Raw genomic sequence first — 19,062 nt, 5'->3', positions numbered from 1 at the left:
GTCACGAGAGGTGGTGAGTTCTCCTTCAATGGAAGTCTTCAAACAGAGGCTGGACAGACATCTGTCTGAGATGGTTTAGTGAGTCCTACACTGAGCAGGGGGTCGGACACGATGACCCCGGAGGTCCCGTCCAATTCTAACATTCTAGGGTTCTATGATAATATTTACAGTTGCTTTTTTGTAAAGTTGACACAAGTTTGTGTTCCGTCACAGCAGGATGCATCAGACAATGGAGCTTGTGTTACAGTGGACGATGCCCTATACAACATGGTCTCCAGCCAAGAGTTGCTAGGGAACAGGCTGCGAGAAGGCTTTTGTAGGCAGTGCTACACTGTGACAAGCCAGAGTTGTGGAACACCCTTCGGTGTCCCAGCAACAAGAGAAGCAGCTTCTTCTACAAGAAAAAAAAAAAATAATGACTTGCTGCAGTGAGTGGATCTGTCACTATCACCCAGGGGAAGCCAGGTTAGTGCTTATGGGGACGTAGTGCTAAAAAAAAAAAATTAAAAAATTAAAAAAACAAACAAAAACAAATAGGAGGGGTGACGCTGAAAATCCTGGAATGCTGCAAAGTAGTGAAGGAATCAGGCTAAAAATGAGCAGAATTGCACATTTTATCTTCATACATGTTATTATATTGGATGTGAAAGGTTACAGAAGTGAATAAGGGCAGATAAGACCTGAAAAATGACTTTATGTGTTAGGGTAAGTTCACACTACACTTTTTTAAGGGGTTTTTTTTTCTAAAGCAAAACCTGATAAAAAAAAGTTGTAGAAAAAAAAGCAGGTTTTGCTTAGTTTGCATTTTTTTGCCACTTTTTTCCCCTGCAGTTTTGGCATGCTGGATTTGTCTCCTGTGCATGCTGATAAAGTTTAGTGCAAAAGAAAAATAAGTCCTCCTGTTCTATAGAATCAGGATTGGAGGTTTTGGCACAAAAAAAAAGCAGCAAAACCTGATACATGCTGTTTTGCTGCAGATTTTCATTGGGTTTTTTTTTTCACGTCAATGAAAAACGCTGAAAAAGCCATGAAAGAAATGACATGTTCTATTGTGCGAAAAACCATGCAAAGCACAAAATACTGATGATAAAAAAAAAAAAAACAAGGTGTGTGCATGAGATTTCTGAAATCGTGTAGGCTTTGCTGGTACTGTAAAACGCAGCTGAAAATTTGCATTAAAAAAACATAAAAAAACGCTGTAAAAATGCTTAGTGTGAACTTACCCTAATACGGAAAATGCAGAAAATCTGCAACATCCAAAACTCACCATAAGCTCATTGTGGGAATAGAGCCATGTAATTATCAAAAGGTTACTGAAAAGTAAAAGCTCTCTGAATTTTTACAAAAATTTGCGTAAATCAATCGTACAAGCAAATGTATCTTATTGGAAAACTATGCTACTTTCTCCATTTATCAATCGCTATTTCTGTTCATTGAAAACTCTGGAGAGGTGAGTGGGACACAAGTCTCATCAGGCCTAAGAGATCTAGTTAATGACACGACCGTTTAACTCGGACGAGGATCACAGCACAATGCATGGACTGGCTGCCGCCTCTCCCCACCCAAATGTATTCCTATGCAGCTGTCCCATTGGATGGGGAGAACCGACGACCAGTCCGAGCATTGCGTTGTGATCCTCGTCCAAGTTATACGGTCGTGGGACTCTTCGCTTATGTCCAGTTTCCATATATGCTGCGGGCTCAAAAGCTGAGCCTGCACTCTACCCAGGTATGTAACAATCCAATCGCTGCTGTCAATCACTGACAATGGTATTTAAATGGCACAATCGTGGGTCCACTGGCTCCCATCTGCTCCCTTACAACAAGACGCAGGGTGCTCATGCGTTCCCATAGTTGCTGGTGGCCTTTTGTCCTCCTGTGAAGCTCAGGCACAGGCTGGGCTTCATAAGGTAGATGTTAAATACAGTTGTATTTCAATTTCTAAAACAGGTTCAATTGCGCTAAAAAAAAAAAGATCTTTTTTAAATGTAAAAATTATTTAAAAAAAGAAATATAAAGATTTAAATCACCCCATTCCCCCCCTTTAAAAATAACAAAAAAGGCATTCATAGCAGTCTGATCTATCAAAATGTAAAACTAATTAACCTAAGTGGTAAAGGCCCCAGGAGGAAAAAAAAATCAGAACTCCAGCTTTATTGGTCTTCACAATACTTTACAAAATACAATAAAAAGGATCAATACTTTGTATGTAACCCAGAATGGTATCAATAGCCCTTTCACAGCTCCATCAATGGAAAAATAAAAATTTTACCGGTCTCTGAATATGAAATAAACCCCATGTTATGGCTGTATAGGTGCTCCACCCTCAATAAAGATGAATCTTTTTTCTACAGATCCAATTTGGGAAATCTAGTGTAGAAATCATATGCAAATCAGGCTGAAAGTGCATTGGGGCGTGTCAGTGCTCTTGGAAGAATCAGTCCACATATAGTGACCCGCCCCAAGTGCACTTCAGCCTGATTTACATATGGCTTTCACCTTAGATTCTCATGATCGGCACATTGTATTGGTGCTTGTCCTACAATAGACATAATTCCTGTTTTGTAGACATCAAGCCATACCACTACTTCCATATGGAAAAATGAACTTGCAGGTTCCCTTTAAGGGCACAATTGTCACCCAAGTGTGGTGAGCCACAGGCGAGGTGCCAGATGATGCAGAAGGGCCAGCTGGGGCATGCAGTCCCACTGGCAGCAGATAATGATATCATGGTAGCTGAAGTGGGTCGCGGGACCCCTCAACACTTCCCTGATGTCCACAACAATTGTCAATAGCGGGAGGTGGCACTTGTGGATGGTATAGGACCCCCCGGGGGCACTACTGTCTGGGTGCAGGTAGTGTTTGCTTCCTCAGGAGCTTGAACGGCCCAGAACTGGATGTTACCTCAGGAAGTCTGAGAGTCCTAAGCTGGGAGCCTCCTTCCAGCCGTTTCTATGGCAGCTTGTTGTGAGGAGAATTATCACTTAGCTTTCATACACACATTGGCCAGTAGATGGCAGAACAGCACATTTATGAGTCATCGGTATACAATGCAATGTATTACATCTCCTTACTCATAGTGCCCAAACTAATCCTGACAAACTGGAACAAATCTACTGCCACACCCCAACTGTCTCATTCAGCAGCAGTAGAGTAGGTAGCTGGGATACCACCTAAGTACTTTTGCAATTTGATGTAGAGATTGATGGAGGATCAAGACCTCAAGAGATCACAACTTCTGACATATTTTTGTTGGGTCCATACTGATTAAACACATTTATGACATATCTAGTTGTTATATGACCCCTTTCACACCTTTATGTCACAACCAATTTCTATTTTATTTGTTAACGCTTTTTCCTGTCCTTCTTCCAATAGCCATAACTTTTTCCTTTTTCTGTCCACATAGCGATATGAGGGTTTTTTTTTTGCAGGACAAGTTGTACATTTGAATGACACTGTTCATTTTATCATGCGATGCACTGGAAAGCGGTAAACAAAAATTCTATGTGCATTACAATTGCAAAAGAAAGTGCAATTCCACAATAGTTTTTTGGGGATTTCTATTTGCCATGTTCCCTATAGGGTAACTTTGAGCTAGAAATTCGATTCCCCAGGTCAGTCCGAGTACACAGACACCAAACATGTGTCGTTTTTTCATTTTTATTATTTCAGTGGTGAAAAAATGTGGAAATTTGTGTAATAAAATTTTTGCTCGTGTCTCCATTTTCCGAGACTCGGAAAGTTTTAACGTTTCAGGTTCTGGGTCTGGGTGAGGGCTTATTTCTTGTGCCCCGAGCTGAAGTTTTTACTGATACTATTTTGGGGTAGATACAATGTTTTGATCGCTTCTTATTGCAATGTTGCAGAAGCCATAAAAACCCCATACTTCTGGGTTTTTGATTTTTTTTCTCGTTACTCCATTTAACTATTGGAATAATTTTATATTTTGATAGATCGAACTATTATGGAAATTACATTTCTAAATATGTTTTTTGTTGTTTTGGTTTTTTTAACGGGGCAAAGGGGGATGATTTTGAACTTTTGTATTTTTTTTATAACCTTTTACTGCTTTTGTTAGTCCCCTTAGAGGACTTGAACCTGTGATCATCTGATTGCTTCCACTGTTATGACCTGGTGGTCAGGACAATAATGGACCTGGTGGTTAAGAGCACACGGAATGACCTGATAGTTAATGATAATAAGGACGAGCTCTGGGACGTGGGAACTCTGCTGACCGCAATCCCTAAACCTATCAAACACACTAGAAATAGCCGTGGATTGCGCCTAACGCTCCCTATGCAACTCGGCACAGCCTAAGGAACTAGCTAGCCCTGAAGATAGAAAAATAAAGCCTACCTTGCCTCAGAGAAATTCCCCAAAGGAAAAGGCAGCCCCCCACATATAATGACTGTGAGTAAAGATGAAAATACAAACACAGAGATGAAATAGATTTAGCAAAGTGAGGCCCGACTTACTGAACAGACCGAGGATAGGAAAGGTTACTTTGCGGTCAGCACAAAAACCTACAAAAAGACCACGCAGAGGGCACAAAAAGACCCTCCGCACCGACTCACGGTGCGGAGGCGCTCCCTCTGCGTCCCAGAGCTTCCAGCAAGCAAGACAACAAATTAAATAGCAAGCTGGACAGAAAAATAGCAAACCAAAGAAATACAAGCTGGAACTTAGTTTCTGATGGGAAGACAGGTCACAAGAACGATCCAGGAGTGAACAGACCAATACTGGAACATTGACAGGTGGCATGGAGCAAAGATCTAAGTGGAGTTAAATAGAGCAGCAGCTAACGAATTAACCTCGTCACCTGTGAAACTCAGAAACACCCACCAGAGGAAGTCCATGGACAGAACAAGCCGAAGTACCATTCATGACCACAGGGGAGATGGCAGACAAAATTACCCCCTCTTTGAGAATACCCGCCGGCTCAGGAACACCCGGAGAGTCAGGCACAAAACTCCTTGACAGGGCATCAGCCTTCACATTCTTAGAGCCCGGAAGGTACGAAACCACAAAATCAAAACGGGAGAAAAATAATGACCATCGAGCCTGTCTCGGATTCAACCGTTTGGCAGACTCAAGATAAGTCAAATTCTTGTGATCTGTCAAGACCACCACGCGATGCTTGGCTCCTTCCAGCCAATGACGCCACTCCTCGAATGCCCACTTCATGGCCAACAATTCACGATTACCAACATCATAGTTACGCTCAGCAGGCGAAAACTTTCTAGAAAAGAAAGCACATGGCTTCATCACCGAGCCCTCAGAACTTCTTTGCGACAAAACAGCCCCTGCTCCAATCTCAGAAGCATCAACCTCAACCTGAAAAGGAAGCGAAACATCTGGCTGGCACAACACAGGGGCAGAAGAAAAACGATGCTTCAACTCCTGAAAAGCCTCTACAGCCGCAGAAGACCAATTGACCATATCAGCACCCTTCTTGGTCAAATCAGTCAACGGTTTAGCAACAGTAGAAAAATTAGCGATGAAGCGCCGATAAAAATTAGCAAAGCCCAGGAACTTTTGCAGGCTCTTCACAGATGTCGGCTGAGTCCAATCGTAAATGGCCTGGACTTTAACAGGGTCCATCTCGATAGTAGAAGGGGAAAAAATGAACCCCAAAAATGAAACCTTCTGAACTCCAAAGAGACACTTTGACCCCTTCACAAACAAGGAATTCGCACGAAGGACCTGGAACACCATTCTGACCTGCTTCACATGAGACTCCCAATCATCCGAAAAGACCAAAATATCATCCAAATACACAATCAGGAATTTATCCAGGTACTCTCGGAAGATGTCATGCATAAAGGACTGAAATACTGATGGAGCATTGGAAAGCCCGAATGGCATAACCAGGTACTCAAAATGGCCCTCGGGCGTATTAAATGCTGTTTTCCATTCATCGCCTTGTTTAATACGCACAAGATTATACGCCCCTCGAAGATCTATCTTGGTGAACCAACTAGCCCCTTTAATACGAGCAAACAAATCAGACAGCAACGGCAAAGGATACTGAAATTTGACTGTAATTTTATTAAGAAGGCGGTAATCAATACAAGGTCTCAAAGAACCATCCTTCTTGGCCACAAAAAAGAACCCTGCTCCTAACGGTGATGACGACGGGCGAATATGGCCTTTCTCCAAGGATTCCTTTATATAACTCCGCATAGCGGTGTGTTCTGGCACAGATAAATTGAACAATCGGCCCTTAGGAAACTTACTACCAGGAATCAAATTAATAGCACAATCACAATCCCTATGAGGAGGTAGGGCACTGGCTTTGGGCTCATCAAATACATCCCGATAATCCGACAAAAACTCTGGAACTTCAGAAGGAGTGGAAGACAAAATAGACAAAAATGGAACATCACCATGTACCCCCTGGCAACCCCAGCTGGACACAGACATAGATTTCCAGTCCAATACTGGATTATGAACCTGTAGCCATGGCAACCCCAAAACGACCACATCATGCAGATTATGCAACACCAGAAAGCGGATATCCTCCTGATGTGCAGGAGCCATGCACATGGTCAATTGGGTCCAGTACTGAGGCTTATTCTTGGCCAAAGGCGTAGCATCAATTCCTCTCAATGGAATAGGATACTGCAAGGGCTCCAAGAAAAAAACACAGCGCCTAGCATACTCCAAGTCCATCAAATTCAGGGCAGCGCCTGAATCCACAAATGCCATAACAGAATAGGATGACAAAGAGCAAATCAGAGTAACGGACAATAGAAATTTAGACTGTACCCTACCAATGGTGGCAGACCTAGCGAACCGCTTAGTGCACTTAGGACAATCGGAGATAGCATGAGTGGAATCAACACAGTAAAAACATAGCCCATTCCGACGTCTGTGTTCTTGCCATTCAGCTCTGGTCAAAGTCCTATCACATTGCATAGGCCCAGGCCCATGCTCAGATAGTACCGCCAAATGGTGCACAGCTTTACGCTCACGCAAGCGTCGATCGATCTGAATGGCCAAGGACATAGACTCATTCAGACCAGCAGGCATGGGAAACCCCACCATGACATCCTTAAGGGCTTCAGAGAGACCCTTTCTGAAGATTGCTGCCAGGGCACATTCATTCCACTGAGTGAGCACAGACCACTTTCTAAACTTCTGACAATATATCTCCGCTTCATCCTGACCCTGACACAGAGCCAGCAAGATTTTCTCTGCCTGATCCACTGAATTAGGATCGTCATAAAGCAATCCAAGCGCCAGGAAAAACGCATCAACATCACGCAATGCCGGATCTCCAGGCGCAAGGGAAAATGCCCAGTCTTGAGGGTCACCACGTAACAAAGAAATAATGATCTTTACTTGTTGAACAGGGTCACCTGAGGAGCGAGGTTTCAAGGCAAGAAACAATTTACAATTATTTTTGAAATTCAAGAACTTAGATCTATCACCAAAAAACAAATCAGGAATTGGAATCCTAGGCTCTGACATCGGATTCTGAACCACAAAATCTTGAATGTTTTGTATCCTTGTAGTGAGATTATCCATCCAAGAGGACAGACCTTGAATGTTCATGTTTACACCAGTGTCCTGAACCAACCAGAGGTAAAGGGGAAAATAGAGACAAAACACACTGCAAAGAAAAAAAAATGGTCTCAGAACTTCTCTTATCCCTCTATTGAGATGCATTAGTACTTTGGGCCACCTGTACTGTTATGACCTGGTGGTCAGGACAATAATGGACCTGGTGGTTAAGAGCACACGGAATGACCTGATAGTTACTGATAATAAGGACGAGCTCTGGGACGTGGGAACTCTGCTGACCGCAATCCCTAAACCTATCAAACACACTAGAAATAGCCGTGGATTGCGCCTAACGCTCCCTATGCAACTCGGCACAGCCTAAGGAACTAGCTAGCCCTGAAGATAGAAAAATAAAGCCTACCTTGCCTCAGAGAAATTCCCCAAAGGAAAAGGCAGCCCCCCACATATAATGACTGTGAGTAAAGATGAAAATACAAACACAGAGATGAAATAGATTTAGCAAAGTGAGGCCCGACTTACTGAACAGACCGAGGATAGGAAAGGTTACTTTGCGGTCAGCACAAAAACCTACAAAAAGACCACGCAGAGGGCGCAAAAAGACCCTCCGCACCGACTCACGGTGCGGAGGCGCTCCCTCTGCGTCCCAGAGCTTCCAGCAAGCAAGACAACAAATTAAATAGCAAGCTGGACAGAAAAATAGCAAACCAAAGAAATACAAGCTGGAACTTAGCTTCTGATGGGAAGACAGGTCACAAGAACGATCCAGGAGTGAATAGACCAATACTGGAACATTGACAGGTGGCATGGAGCAAAGATCTAAGTGGAGTTAAATAGAGCAGCAGCTAACGAATTAACCTCGTCACCTGTGAAACTCAGAAACACCCACCAGAGGAAGTCCATGGACAGAACCAGCCAAAGTACCATTCATGACCACAGGAGGGAGCCCGACAACAGAATTCACAACATTCCACTATACATAGCAGTGAAGTGCAGCCTTCATCTTTCGGGCAAGATGAGGACTCGTGCATCAGGGATCCGACGTGTGACGTAAATATTCGTCATATGTTAAGAAGGGATGAAGATGAAGAACACAAGTACAGAATATGCAAGAGAGTATCAATGGCCTAAACTATGTCTCATTGGACACCAAAGAGAAGGAGATCCAGCTCAACGAAATAGTGAAAAATCCATAGTTTATTTCACTTAAAATATAGTGAAAGGACAAAACATCAGCATACAAAAAAATATTATAAAACCAAGGTCAACGCGTTTCCGGTGACTAAGCACCCTTAATCATTGGACACCACATTCACTTCTGTCCTCACGAAAAGTCTCAAATTTAGTTTATTTTTTATTTCAGGGTGATTTCAGTCTAAACGGGGTGGTCCCTTTTCAGAAAACCTTCCTCTATAAGAAGAAATAGTTATATAAAAAAACAATAAAACAAAGAGAGATGCCGCGCTACAAGTGGCCAAGACCTAACTGAAAAGATAAGTACATATAGATAAAATCAACCTAATACCCTGAAAAAATGGGGCCGATACATCCAGTATAGATAGACCGTGCGGGATGTATAATCCCAAATTCTGCCTGCAAAGTAGCCTGATAAGATAGTAACTACTAGGACTAAACTGCTACCGTAACAGGAAATAATGACTGCTATATGGCAGGCACACTTACCTGCCCAGCTGAGGGAGGTATGTAGGAGAGGTCCGGCGGTTAGTAGAGATGCAGGGGACCGATGAAATGTGCTAGCCTGTTCCCTGCCCTGCTTAGGGAGGTCTGTAGGAGAAGTCCGGCGGTTAGTAGGAATGCAGGGAGCCGATGAAATGTGCTAGTGCTAGTGCTAATTGAGAACTCGCGTGTTCCATCGGCGTTCGAAAACGAGAGTTGTCTGGTTTTCCTAAACGAGGTGTGTGTACAGCCATAACAACCTCCACACGGTAGTAAGCCAACTTGCGGTGGATTCAAGATGGATTTGGCTCCTCTTTTATTCATAAGAACCATTTTAGTTGTAGGGGCTATTAACTGGCCCAGCGATTGGGCCTTTCTATATATGAACCTGGGGTTTCTGGGAAGATGTTCGCCAACCACCTTATCACCTTGCAAGATTGCCCAGTGCTTACGTATAATGTTGGCAAACTTGTTATGCCCCGCATGGAATTGTGTTATAAACGGTAGGTTGTTAACTTGTTGTTCCAAAGTCCCCTCACCCAAGTTAGCGTCTTGATTCCTTTTCTGCAGTGTAGCTGCCCTTGGTACTCCTGCTACTTCCTTCTGTGCTTTAATTAATAGTGATTTAGAGTAGCCTTTCTCCAAGAATTGATGGGTGAGATGTTCTGCTTCTTTGTTAAAATCCGCCAAGTTAGAACAATTCCGTCGAATTCTAGTGTACTGGCTTTTGGGTATATTTGTTAGCCAAACCGGCAGATGGCAACTGGTTATATTTATGAAGCTATTAGAATCAACTTCTTTCCTGTAGCATTTAGTGTAGAGTTGATTGTGCTCCACATAAATATTCAAATCTAAAAAATTCACGCTAGTAGTGCTAATACTAGCAGTGAACTCCAGGCCAAATTGGTTTATATTCAACCCTGAGATAAAGGTATTGAGGTCTTCGTAAGAACCCTCCCATATAAAGAAAATGTCGTCTATGAAACGACGCCAGGCCACTAGGCCCGGATGTAATGTCCCATCCTTATAGATATGTGAGGACTCCCACCAAGCGACGTAGGTGTTTGCGTAACTAGGCGCAAATCTCGTACCCATGGCGGTACCCCACGTTTGGATATAAAACTGCCCTTCATAACTAAAATAGTTATGTTGTAGTATGAATTGGATACATTCCAGGATAAATTGTATTTGCTTGTCTGTGTATATGTTGAGGCCTAGAAGGAAATGTTTTGCCGCCTGGCACCCCTTTTCATGATTTATAACTGTATATAGTGATTTAATGTCAAGGGTTTCCCATTATATAGTTATGTTGCCACCTAATCTTTTCCAGAACTTCCAATGTATGGCTTGCATCCTTCAGGTATGCTGGAATTAGCTGCATACATTTCTGCAGATGGACATCGACATATTTGGATAAGTTGGCTGTTTGACTGTTTATGCCCGATATTATGGGTCTGCCTGGGGGGTTAGTTGTACTTTTATGTAATTTAGGTATGTGATAGAAGATAGCTATACTTGGATTTTTATTCATGATATAACCAAATTCCTTTTTATTTATAATCCTACTAGTTTTACCCCTTTGAGCCAAAATATTTAATTTCCCAATAAAGCGATTAGTGGGATCATAACTTAATTTTTGATATGTGGTTTGATCTTCCAGGAGTCGCATGGACTCATGGTGGTACATGGTGTGATCTAATACCACAATACCACCGCCTTTATCGGCGGGACGTACAATAATGTTATTATTGGATTGTAAGTCCTTTATTGCTTGTTTCTCCTGTGGGGTTAAATTTTGCGGTGCAAATTTATAATTATTTTGGTTGAGTTTCCTAATGTCCCGCGAAACCAATGAATCAAAGACCCGAAAGGCATTAGAATATTCTTGAGTGGGGTTAAATGTTGATGGATTAGCCAGAGAGGTGTGTACATACCCTGATGTTCCATTAGGATTATAGTTAATAAAAGATGGACCTTTTTTGATAAAGTATTTTTTGATGGCTAAATTCCTCAAATACTTTTTCATACTTATGTATAAATTAAATGGCTTTGCTTGTTTCACGGGCGCAAATTTGAGGCCTTTCTGTAGAAGGGAAATCTCATTGGTTGATAATGTATGGGAGCTTAAATTATATATTCGTTGTGGGAATTTATTTAGACACATTACCTTCTTTTTATAACGTTTACCACCCCGGGTGCCTCTTTTTGTTTTTGTTTTGTGGGTCTGACCCGGAAAAAATCCTGGTTAATAAGTGGTTGTATTCCAGCCCCTCTGGTTTTGGGCAACACCGAGTTCCTCACTCTGCCACAATTAGTTTTACTTATGGTTCCTTGCTTGCCTTTAGAGCCTTCTTTATTACTAGTTATACCCTTATTCGTTTTAGGGATAGCACCCCTGTTGGTATTTCGTGGGCCTGTACTGATATTCGGAGTGTTGTTTGAGTGGGGCTCCTCGTTTACCGGAAACGAAATGGGGTCCCGGCTTCCATCTCCAATGCCAGAGGGGTAAATCTATTACTCGTATTAATAGGATTGGTGTTCTCCTCGATACATGTGTCATGCGGGAGAAGGGGCTCATAAGCCGTGCATACCATGTTTGTCATCTCTATTGAAGTGTTAAGTACCTGGTGGGGGGAATATTCCTTATTCCAAATGTCTCTTCTACACACAGACACTGGAGTGTATTGGGTGGAGTTAGAGTTGGCATAAATCGAAAACTCCAAAGAAACACTTTCAATACTGGGAGTCCCAATATATTCATCTAATGTTATAAATTGATCACCTCTGGTTTGTTTAGAATTCGATGGTACTGGTGACGAGTTGTTTGGACTCACAGAATTAAGGGGCATTATGTTGGGCAGATTGTCTCTATTGAATTTCCTTATTTTTTTGTCAATGATATCTTTCTCCTTATCTTTTAATCTCTGTAGAATACTGTCGATGAGGGACTTGTTGTCCTGAGTAAGTTTGTATGCTTTAAGTTCATTAAAGGTTTTTACTATTTGGTGACTGGTGTTTTTTAGATTTAGTGTCCGTTTATCAATGATAAACTGCAGAGCTTTCATTGAAAAATCGTGGAACATCATGTCCCATTCTTCCCGAATACTGGGGTCACCAAAGTCACTTGCTAGACATTTATAAATGATTAAACCTTTTGGAATTATATTAGTTTGTACATATTTTTCTAACGAAGCCACCTCCCACATTTCTCTCATTTCAATGTTTAATAATTTTTCCAGAGTTTTCAATAAGTCCTTGGCAGGACACATGCCCACCGGGGGAGGTGCAGTGGGTATGAAGCGTTGTTTGATATATGAATACCTCAAATCCCTATCCTCCCATAAAGCATTGAGAGCCATGTTAGAGCTGCCTATGTGTAAAAGCACAGAGACTACTAAATAATATAAACACAGAATACACTGGCGCTATATAAGTACACACAATGGAGGTCACAGCCGTGCTGCTGGTAAATCAGACAGATACTGTGCTAAATCTGTCAGGGGAATAAAAGACAATAAAACAAAGAGAGATACCGCGCTACAAGTGGCCAAGACCTAACTGAAAAGATAAGTACATATAGATAAAATCAACCTAATACCCTGAAAAAATGGGGCCGATACACCCAGTATAGATAGACCGTGCGGGATGTACAGTTAGGGCCAGAAATATTTGGACAGTGACACAATTTTCGCGAGTTGGGCTCTGCATGCCACCACATTGGATTTGAAATGAAACCTCTACAACAGAATTCAAGTGCAGATTGTAACGTTTAATTTGAAGGGTTGAACAAAAATATCTGATAGAAAATGTAGGAATTGTACACATTTCTTTACAAACACTCCACATTTTAGGAGGTCAAAAGTAATTGGACAAATAAACATAACCCAAACAAAATATTTTTATTTTCAATATTTTGTTGCAAATCCTTTGGAGGCAATCACTGCCTTAAGTCTGGAACCCATGGACATCACCAAACGCTGGGTTTCCTCCTTCTTAATGCTTTGCCAGGCCTTTACAGCCGCAGCCTTCAGGTCTTGCTTGTTTGTGGGTCTTTCCGTCTTAAGTCTGGATTTGAGCAAGTGAAATGCATGCTCAATTGGGTTTAGATCTGGAGATTGACTTGGCCATTGCAGAATGTTCCACTTTTTGGCACTCATGAACTCCTGGGTAGCTTTGGCTGTATGCTTGGGGTCATTGTCCATCTGTACTATGAAGCGCCGTCCAATCAACTTTGCAGCATTTGGCTGAATCTGGGCTGAAAGTATATCCCGGTACACTTCAGAATTCATCCGGCTACTCTTGTCTGCTCTTATGTCATCAATAAACACAAGTGACCCAGTGCCATTGAAAGCCATGCATGCCCATGCCATCACGTTGCCTCCACCATGTTTTACAGAGGATGTGGTGTGCCTTGGATCATGTGCCGTTCCCTTTCTTCTCCAAACTTTTTTCTTCCCATCATTCTGGTACAGGTTGATCTTTGTCTCATCTGTCCATAGAATACTTTTCCAGAACTGAGCTGGCTTCTTGAGGTGTTTTTCTGCAAATTTAACTCTGGCCTGTCTATTTTTGGTATTGATGAATGGTTTGCATCTAGATGTGAACCCTTTGTATTTACTGTCATGGAGTTTTCTCTTTACTGTTGACTTAGAGACAGATACACCTACTTCACTGAGAGTGTTCTGGACTTCAGTTGATGTTGTGAACGGGTTCTTCTTCATCAAATTAAGTATGCGGCGATCATCCACCACTGTTGTCATCCGTGGACGCCCAGGCCTTTTTGAGTTCCCAAGCTCACCAGTCAATTCCTTTTTTCTCAGAATGTACCCAACTGTTGATTTTGCTACTCCAAGCATGTCTGCTATCTCTCTGATGGATTTTTTCTTTTTTTCAGCCTCAGGATGTTCTGCTTCACCTCAATTGAGAGTTCCTTTGACCGCATGTTGTCTGCTCACAGCAACAGCTTCCAAATGCAAAACCACACACCTGGAATCCACCCCTGACCTTTTAACTACTTCATTGATTACAGGTTAACGAGGGAGACGCCTTCAGAGTTAATTGCAGCCCTTAGAGTCCATTGTGCAATTACTTTTGGTCCCTTGAAAAAGAGGACACTATGCATTACAGAGCTATGATTCCTAAACCCTTTCTCCGATTTGGATGTGGAAACTATCATATTGCAGCTGGGAGTGTGCACTTTCAGCCCATATTATATACGTCTCTGGCGCTGCACGGAGCTCCACGCACCCCCCACCTAGCACTTGCAAACATAGACATTGGGGCACGCTCGCCCACCTTGAGTCGGAGTGAGCACCGCTACAGGCTAGCACATTTCATCGGCTCCCTGCATTCCTACTAACTGCCAGACTTCTCCTACAGACCTCCCTAAGCGGGGCAGGGAACAGGCCAGCACATTTAATCGGTACCCTGCATCTCTACTAACCGCCGGACCTCTCCTACATACCTCCCTCAGCTGGGCAGGTAAGTGTGCCTGCCATATAGCAGTCATTATTTCCTGTTACGGTAGCAGTTTAGTCCTAATAGTTACTATCTTATCAGGCTACTTTGCAGGCAGAATTTGGGATTATACATCCCGCACGGTCTATCTATACTGGGTGTATCGGCCCCATTTTTTCAGGGTATTAGGTTGATTTTATCTATATGTACTTATCTTTTCAGTTAGGTCTTGGCCACTTGTAGCGCGGTATCTCTCTTAGTTTTATTGTCTTTTATTCCCCTGACAGATTTAGCACAGTATCTGTCTGATTTACCAGCAGCACGGGTGTGACCTCCATTGTGTGTACTTATATAGCGCCAGTGTATTCTGTGTTTATATTAGTTATATAAAAAAACTTACCCTCTTTGGGTACAGCACTGGCTCTCAATAGCTTCTGAGATCTTGGACCTCACGGACATCAGGTCAACAGCTCTGTAACCAATCATTGAGCTCAGTGGCACTGCCACCAATCTCTGCTATTTGTCTGCAGCTCTGACATCATATCAACAGAGCTGCCGCCAATCAATGAGTTAAGCAGCTCTTGGTGTCTAAATGGTAGTGCCGCTGAGCTCGAATTTTGAGGTCCAGATCTTGACGGTGAGCAGACATCTGCATTTCCTTTGTAGTCCTATAATATCTCCTATATAAAGAGAATTCTAGTGGAACAAAAGGATGACCCCCGGAGCCTGCTCCATTCTTGGCTTCTATTAATAGTCCCTGAAAAAAAGAAATTTGACTTGTGTGAGAAAACAGGAGTGTTGTATGTCTCAGTCTGCTGGAGAAGCCTAGGGTGTGGATGTGATCCCAGGAAACGGCTCAGCCTCCTCTTTCCTGTGATCGTATGACACCTTTATTAGGGCCATTGTATACGGAGCTTCTTAGGTTTTGGAGTTTATTTTGGAGCCAGAGTCTATTCTTACAGATATTAAGCTTCAGGTATGGACAATGATGGATTTAATCAACTCAATTTCAACTGAGACTCTTCGAAGAATCAACCGGAAATTTAGCCGATTAAATGGAGATTCCCTTATCGCTCACGTGTCCCTCATGGTGGGTCCATCATGACTGCCAGCAATGACAATTCAGGCAAAGCAATCTCTGATCTAAGGCTTGAAGAGAAGCTATAATAGAAAATAATTCTTGTGTTATAGGTATTTTTATTTAAGTACCCCAACGTGGCATTTTTTCTAGATCATGATTTTTATAAAGAAACACAATCAGCAATCTTGTAATTTTTCCACTGGCCACTTGCTTTTTTAACAATATACTAACAGTCCTTTGAGGAAGAGTTTTCAGCAGTTTTCTTATCATCAGATGCAGGATTAGAATGAAAGGTAACTGTCACAACTCAGCTGTCGGGTGACCCGGGATCAGAGGCTCCTTCCCTGTCCCTAACATTAGGGGGCGCCCTAGCTTGCCCTATTCCCCAGGATACTTCTGAAGGTGAAGATGCCAGGGCCGCCAGCTTTGCCTTATCTCCTGAATCAGCCTTCTGTCTGTTCCCTTCCCCACACAGGGAAGAGGGGAGCTGCCCTGCATCGCAGTACACCAACCCATCGAACAAGGCAACATGAACAAGGGTAACTGGAAATACCAGGAATACAAATATTCACTCATCTATAACAGAGGAATGCACCGGGGAGTAGAGGATGGGGAAAAAGTAAGAGAAAGGAAGGGAATTATCACACTAACAAACCCATGCAACAGTCACAGATAACTCTTCCAAATGTCATATCATAAAAAGCCCCCCAAAAACACCTCTCTTCCAAGCTATGCAGCAAAAGCTAGCTTTGACATCGGTGTCAATCGGGACCCAGATTATAAAGGAGAAGGGAGTGGCTAACCGAGGCTCAGCTGAGAGCTCAGACTCCAAGACATGGTCAATTAACCCCTGTACTGCCAAAAGAAATTAACACATTTAAAAAGAAGGTGAAGTGCTTCTTTTCAGCGCAGGAGTAGTGGCAATCAGACGCTGTGGTCTTCTGGCTCCTCTCTGTTGCGGTAACCTTGTGACAGTAACATCTCTAAATATCTTAAATAACAAGAGATCCACCAATCACAATAGGTGATGTCACAGCACACCTCCTACTCCTTTACAATGACTGATAACTAGTGATGAGCGAATATACTCGTTGCTCGGGTTTTCCCGTGCACGCTCGGGTGGTCTCCGAGTATTTGTAAGTGCTCGGAGATTTAGTTTTCATCACCGCAGCTGAATGATTTACATCTGTTAGCCAGCCTGAGTACATGTGGGGGTTGCCTGGTTGCTAGGGAATCCCCACATAACACAGATAACACAGGATCCACCATTCACAATACGAGATGTCACAGCTCACCTCCTCCTCCTGTACAATGACTGATAACACCTCTATATACAGTAGATAACACAGGATCCACCATTCACAATAGGTGATGTCACAGCTCACCTCCTCCTCCCGTACAATGACTGATAACACCTCTATATACAGTAGATAACACAGGATCCACCATTCACAATAGGTGATGTCACAGCTCACCTCCTCCTCCTGTACAATGGCTGATAACACCTCTATATACAGTATATAACACAGAATCCACCATTCACAATAGGTGATGTCACAGCTCACCTCCTCCTGCACAATGACTGATAACACCTCTATATATACAGTGGATAACCAATCACAATAGGCGATGTCACAGCTGACTGCTCCCCTTCCCTTCATAATGATCTTTGCACAGGCTTAAAAAGTACTTCAATACAAATTATAAGATCATAGTCAGCTCCTTGTGACTATGTACATGTGTTGTTTTCTGAAATAACAGGAAATTACAGTCTATAAAAGCCCCAGTGGTCAATGTGAAAATTGCAATATTTCTATTTTTTATTTTTAATGCAGATCGTGATATGAAAAAAGTCAAAATGTTTAAAACATTGCACTTAACCTAAAAATATATTTTAGACAATAGGTCATTTTCTGACTATAGCTTCCCTTTAACCCCCCTGCACCCACATGCACAATGTCTAGTTGTTGGATGAACGATCATTCGGCCATCGTTCAGCTAACAGCTATCTCTCCAGAGTCCCCCACGCTATCTCTCCAGAGTCCCCCATGCTATCTCTCTAGAGTTCCCCACGCTATCTCTCCAGAGTCCCCCACGCTATCTCTCCAGAGTCCCCCATGCTATCTCTCTAGAGTTCCCCACGCTATCTCTCCAGAGTCCCCCACGTTATCTCTCCAGAGTCCCCCACACTATCTCTCCAGAGTTCCCCACATTATCTCTCCAGAGTTCCCACACTATTTGTCCAGAGTCCCCCACACTATCTCTCCAAAGTCCCCCACACTATCTCTGCAGAGTCCTCCACACTGTCTCTCCAGAGTCCCCTACACTATCTCTCAAGAGTCTGCCACACTCTCTCCAGAGTCCCCCACATTATCTCTCCAGAGTCCCCCACACTCTCTCCAGAGTTCCCCACATTATCTCTCCAGAGTTCCCACACTATTTGTCCAGAGTCCCCCACACTATCTCTCCAGAGTCCCCCACACTATCTCTGCAGAGTCCTCCACACTGTCTCTCCAGAGTCCCCTACACTATCTCTCCAGAGTCTGCCACACTCTCTCCAGAGTCCCCTACACTATCTCTCCAGAGTCTGCTACACTCTCTCCAGAGTCCCCCACACTATCTCTCGAGATTCCCCCACACTCTCTCCAGAGTCTCCCACACTATCTCTCCAGAGTCTCCCACACTGTCTCTCCAGATTCCCCCACACTCTCTCCAGAGTTCCCCACACTGTCTCTCCAGAGTCACCCACACTGTCTCTCCAGAATTCCACACACTATCTCTCCAGAGTCCCCTACACTATCTCTCCAGAGTACCCCACACTGTCTCTCCAGACTCCCCACACTATCCCTCCAGAGTCCCCCACACTGTCTCTCCAGAGTCCCCCACACTATCTCTCCAGAGTTCCACACACTGTCTCTCCAGAGTCCCCCACACTATCTCTCCAGAGTCCCCCACACTGTCTCTCCAGAGTCCCCTACACTATCTCTCCAGAGTCCCCCACACTGTCTCTCCAGAGTCCCCCACACTCTCTCCAGAGTCCCCCACACTATCTCTCCAGAGTCCTCCACACTGTCTCTCCAGACTCCCCACACTATCCCTCCAGAGTCCCCACACTATCTCTCCAGAGTCCCCCACACTGTCTCTCTAGAGTCCCCTACACTATCTCTCCAGAGTCCTCCACACTATCTCTCCAGAGTCCTCCACACTTCCCTATGAGAGAGACACTGCAGGCCTCCTCATACAGCGACTCATCTCCCAGAGAACAAAAGGATCGGTCAGTGGAAATCCGACATGCCCAAGCAAATGTCTGAGGACAGGACT

General features: G+C 43.3%; 1 protein-coding gene across 1 annotated transcript in view; it reads left to right on the top strand.

The window, feature by feature from the left end:
* The first annotated feature begins 343 nt into the window (after positions 1–343).
* Positions 344–19,062, top strand: part of TTLL10 (tubulin tyrosine ligase like 10) — a 68,721-nt gene continuing 50,002 nt past the window's right edge. The window contains exon 1 of the mRNA XM_069741246.1: positions 344–465. The gene's annotated coding sequence lies outside the window, so the exon portion shown is untranslated. The remainder of the gene's footprint in view (positions 466–19,062) is intronic.

The sequence above is a fragment of the Ranitomeya imitator genome, chromosome 10, assembly GCF_032444005.1.
Source record: "Ranitomeya imitator isolate aRanImi1 chromosome 10, aRanImi1.pri, whole genome shotgun sequence".
Lineage (NCBI taxonomy): Eukaryota > Metazoa > Chordata > Amphibia > Anura > Dendrobatidae > Ranitomeya > Ranitomeya imitator.
This window is presented reverse-complemented; position numbering and strand designations above follow the sequence as displayed.